At 54.8% G+C, this 5,000-nt stretch overlaps 2 non-coding genes across 2 annotated transcripts; both read right to left on the bottom strand.

Moving 5' to 3' along the window:
• Window positions 1-1,411: 1,411 nt before the first annotated feature.
• On the bottom strand, window positions 1,412-1,530 carry LOC141269889 (5S ribosomal RNA). The gene has a single exon (XR_012321550.1). It is a non-coding gene; the product is annotated as a 5S ribosomal RNA (ribosomal RNA).
• A 1,706-nt stretch (window positions 1,531-3,236) lies between these two features.
• On the bottom strand, window positions 3,237-3,355 carry LOC141266238 (5S ribosomal RNA). The gene has a single exon (XR_012320290.1). It is a non-coding gene; the product is annotated as a 5S ribosomal RNA (ribosomal RNA).
• Window positions 3,356-5,000: the final 1,645 nt, after the last annotated feature.

The raw sequence follows: 5,000 nt of genomic DNA, 5'->3' as shown, positions 1-5,000 counted from the left end.
AATAGCCTGCAGCCGGGGATTAACTTTTAATGAAAGGGAGCAACCCTTTTGACTGTCTGCAGCGCGCCGTACCTAGGAAGCGCACACTCACACACAGCGAGCATGCACAAGTTGCTCGCACGAGACCACATTCCCTATTTGCACCTGCAGCTTTTCCGCCACCATGCGTCAGACTCTCCTGCCTGTCTTATTATTATTTCAGGGCCTTAGCAGGAACCACCCCCTCAATTCCCTCCCGCTCCTTCCTAGCACTGAGGTTAGCTCCTGGGCAGCTGTCTGATTGGGTTAGTTACACAAGATTCTTTGAAGAAGAAGACGTTACTTCTGCTGGCCCTCGTTAGGCGGTCGCCCTCTAAAACCATCCCCTGGGCAGCTGCTGAAAGCCTGGCCCCTTCACAGCGCGAGATGCTTTTAACGCCATCATTTGCATACGGCCGGCTGCGGGGTCAATAAGCGCTCCTAGCCGTGGCAAGGAGCTCGGTGTGAGGCCTGGTAGAGGCGGCGGGGTTGCGTCCTTATCTTAGAGGTCTTGGGGGGCTTGGGATGCTTGGGACTTCCAGCCTCTACTTTACGTAAGGTCGGTGTCCAGCAAGGCGCCACTCAATGCTAGCCGAGCTGGGCAAGATGGCAAAACGTCATCAAAATTGTCTACAATACCTGGTGTTCTCAGGAGGTGTCCCAACCAAGTATTTCCGAACCCATCTCTGCTTTGCTTCCGAGATCGGACGTATCCAAGGTGGTATGGCCAGTAGACGCTGCTTGGCCCATCGCCCGGCCAGCCTTCCTCAGGCTCGCGTGGGGACGAGAACTCTGGCCGTTCTGGGGCGGTCTCCGAAGGACCGATGCATAGGCTGTGCCGTCCCTATAGGTGTTGTTTGTTGAGCAATGAAACACCTGCCGCATCAGATGTGTTTAAAAATGGCTCGGCGCAGGGTCTCCTGCAGGCTAAACCGTTCATCGCGGGGATGTGACAGAAAGAGCAAGCTGGACCCGCAACTTGGGGTGGAGCGAAACGCCCAGGAGTGAATGAAGGAAGAGGGTGAGATGGTTGCGAGTGAATTTGAGCTGCTCTTCGGGGGGGTCGTGTGGCCTGCAAAGGTGTTTTGCTTGGGTTGTGCTGTAAACTGGCCTCCAGGTTACCGGTGATTGCCTCCAGGTCAGCGGTGGTTGCCTCCAGTCATGCGGGAGTCGCTGGTCCTGGTGAAAAGAAGCCTAGTATTAAAAGTAAATAAGCAACAATGCTGGAGGCCCACGGTGATGAGAAGGATGCTGGTATTTTGCAAGGATTAAATAGCGCAAGAGAGAAAGCAAATGAAAAGAAGAAAGGAGCATGTGTGCGCTTGTGAAAAAAGGAATGGAAAAAAGGCAAAGAGGAGAGTGACCCCTGCTGGTGGAAGTAAGAAAAGGCAAAAGCCTACAGCACCTGGTATTCCCAGGCGGTCTCCCATCCAAGTACTAACCAGGCCCTACCCTGCTTAGCTTCTGAGATCAGACGAGATCGGGCATGTTCAGGGTGGTGTGGCCGTAGGCAGAGACAGGCCTCTCACTTGCTGCTTTTCCACTTTGACGTCCGGTTGCCGGCTGCCCTTTCCAGTGCTTAGTAAGACAAGGTGCTTTTGTGCTTTCTTTTCTCTTCACTTTTTTGCTGGCTCCTTAAAAAGGTCTTGTAGACAGAACGCCCCGCTCAGAGCCGCTGAGCTCACTGATCGGCTGCCGCGCTGTCGACGGAACGTCAGCGTCGCGGCCAATGCCACAGGCCGGGAGCAGCGGCGAGACTCACCGGTAGACCTGGGTAGGGTGAGTAGAGCGCGGTTAGTTGCTTTCTAATAGCCTGCAGCCGGGGATTAACTTTTAATGAAAGGGAGCAACCCTTTTGACTGTCTGCAGCGCGCCGTACCTAGGAAGCGCACACTCACACACAGCGAGCATGCACAAGTTGCTCGCACGAGACCACATTCCCTATTTGCACCTGCAGCTTTTCCGCCACCATGCGTCAGACTCTCCTGCCTGTCTTATTATTATTTCAGGGCCTTAGCAGGAACCACCCCCTCAATTCTCTCCCGCTCCTTCCTAGCACTGAGGTTAGCTCCTGGGCAGCTGTCTGATTGGGTTAGTTACACAAGATTCTTTGAAGAAGAAGACGTTACTTCTGCTGGCCCTCGTTAGGCGGTCGCCCTCTAAAACCATCCCCTGGGCAGCTGCTGAAAGCCTGGCCCCTTCACAGCGCGAGATGCTTTTAACGCCATCATTTGCATACGGACGGCTGCGGGGTCAATAAGCACTCCTAGCCGTGGCAAGGAGCTCGGTGTGAGGCCTGGTAGAGGCGGCGGGGTTGCGTCCTTATCTTAGAGGTCTTGGGGGGCTTGGGATGCTTGGGACTTCCAGCCTCTACTTTACGTAAGGTCGGTGTCCAGCAAGGCGCCACTCAATGCTAGCCGAGCTGGGCAAGATGGCAAAACGTCATCAAAATTGTCTACAATACCTGGTGTTCTCAGGAGGTGTCCCAACCAAGTATTTCCGAACCCATCTCTGCTTTGCTTCCGAGATCGGACGTATCCAAGGTGGTATGGCCAGTAGACGCTGCTTGGCCCATCGCCCGGCCAGCCTTCCTCAGGCTCGCGTGGGGACGAGAACTCTGGCCGTTCTGGGGCGGTCTCCGAAGGACCGATGCATAGGCTGTGCCGTCCCTATAGGTGTTGTTTGTTGAGCAATGAAACACCTGCCGCATCAGATGTGTTTAAAAATGGCTCGGCGCAGGTTCTCCTGCAGGCTAAACCGTTCATCGCGGGGATGTGACAGAAAGAGCAAGCTGGACCCGCAACTTGGGGTGGAGCGAAACGCCCAGGAGTGAATGAAGGAAGAGGGTGAGATGGTTGCGAGTGAATTTGAGCTGCTCTTCGGGGGGGTCGTGTGGCCTGCAAAGGTGTTTTGCTTGGGTTGTGCTGTAAACTGGCCTCCAGGTTACCGGTGGTTGCCTCCAGGTCAGCGGTGGTTGCCTCCAGTCATGCGGGAGTCGCTGGTCCTGGTGAAAAGAAGCCTAGTATTAAAAGTAAATAAGCAGCAATGCTGGAGGCCCACGGTGATGAGAAGGATGCTGGTATTTTGCAAGGATTAAATAGCGCAAGAGAGAAAGCAAATGAAAAGAAGAAAGGAGCATGTGTGCGCTTGTGAAAAAAGGAATGGAAAAAAGGCATAGAGGAGAGTGACCCCTGCTGGTGGAAGTAAGAAAAAGCAAAAGCCTACAGCACCTGGTATTCCCAGGCAGCCTCCCATCCAAGTACTAACCAGGCCTGACCCTGCTTAGCTTCCGAGATCAGACGAGATCGGGTGTGTTCAGGGTGGTGTGGCCGTAGGCAGAGACAGGCAGAGACAGGCAGAGACAGGCAGAGACAGGCAGAGACAGGCAGAGACAGGCAGAGACAGGCAGAGACAGGCAGAGACAGGCAGAGACAGGCAGAGACAGGCAGAGACAGGCAGAGACAGGCCTCTCACTTGCTGCTTTTCCACTTTGACGTCCGGTTGCCGGCTGCCCTTTCCAGTGCTTAGTAAGACAAGGTGCTTTTGTGCTTTCTTTTCTCTTCACTTTTTTGCTGGCTCCTTAAAAAGGTCTTGTAGACAGAACGCCCCGCTCAGAGCCGCTGAGCTCACTGATCGGCTGCCGCGCTGTCGACGGAACGTCAGCGTCGCGGCCAATGCCACAGGCCGGGAGCAGCGGCGAGACTCACCGGTAGACCTGGGTAGGGTGAGTAGAGCGCGGTTAGTTGCTTTCTAATAGCCTGCAGCCGGGGATTAACTTTTAATGAAAGGGAGCAACCCTTTTGACTGTCTGCAGCGCGCCGTACCTAGGAAGCGCACACTCACACACAGTGAGCATGCACAAGTTGCTCGCACGAGACCACATTCCCTATTTGCACCTGCAGCTTTTCCGCCACCATGCGTCAGACTCTCCTGCCTGTCTTATTATTATTTCAGGGCCTTAGCAGGAACCACCCCCTCAATTCCCTCCCGCTCCTTCCTAGCACTGAGGTTAGCTCCTGGGCAGCTGTCTGATTGGGTTAGTTACACAAGCTTCTTTGAAGAAGAAGACGTTACTTCTGCTGGCCCTCGTTAGGCGGTCGCCCTCTAAAACCATCTCCTGGGCAGCTGCTGAAAGCCTGGCCCCTTCACAGCGCGAGATGCTTTTAACGCCATCATTTGCATACGGCCGGCTGCGGGGTCAATAAGCACTCCTAGCCGTGGCAAGGAGCTCGGTGTGAGGCCTGGTAGAGGCGGCGGGGTTGCGTCCTTATCTTAGAGGTCTTGGGGGGCTTGGGAGGCTTGGGACTTCCAGCCTCTACTTTACGTAAGGTCGGTGTCCAGCAAGGCGCCACTCAATGCTAGCCGAGCTGGGCAAGATGGCAAAACGTCATCAAAATTGTCTACAATACCTGGTGTTCTCAGGAGGTGTCCCAACCAAGTATTTCCGAACCCATCTCTGCTTTGCTTCCGAGATCGGACGTATCCAAGGTGGTATGGCCAGTAGATGCTGCTTGGCCCATCGCCCGGCCAGCCTTCCTCAGGCTCGCGTGGGGACGAGAACTCTGGCCGTTCTGGGGCGGTCTCCGAAGGACCGATGCATAGGCTGTGCCGTCCCTATAGGTGTTGTTTGTTGAGCAATGAAACACCTGCTGCATCAGATGTGTTTAAAAATGGCTCGGTGCAGGGTCTCCTGCAGGCTAAACCGTTCATCGCGGGGATGTGACAGAAAGAGCAAGCTGGACCCGCAACTTGGGGTGGAGCGAAACGCCCAGGAGTGAATGAAGGAAGAGGGTGAGATGGTTGCGAGTGAATTTGAGCTGCTCTTCGGGGGGGTCGTGTGGCCTCCAAAGGTGTTTTGCTTGGGTTGTGCTGTAAACTGGCCTCCAGGTTACCGGTGGTTGCCTCCAGGTCAGCGGTGGTTGCCTCCAGTCATGCGGGAGTCGCTGGTCCTGGTGAAAAGAAGCCTAGTATTAAAAGTAAAT

This window comes from Phyllobates terribilis, unplaced genomic scaffold (genome assembly GCF_046119375.1).
Source record: "Phyllobates terribilis strain yellow unplaced genomic scaffold, ASM4611937v1 Scaffold_4__5_contigs__length_816908805, whole genome shotgun sequence".
Classification (NCBI taxonomy): Eukaryota; Metazoa; Chordata; class Amphibia; order Anura; family Dendrobatidae; genus Phyllobates; species Phyllobates terribilis.
Note: the sequence above shows the minus strand (reverse complement) of the source record. Positions and strands in the feature narration are given on the sequence as shown.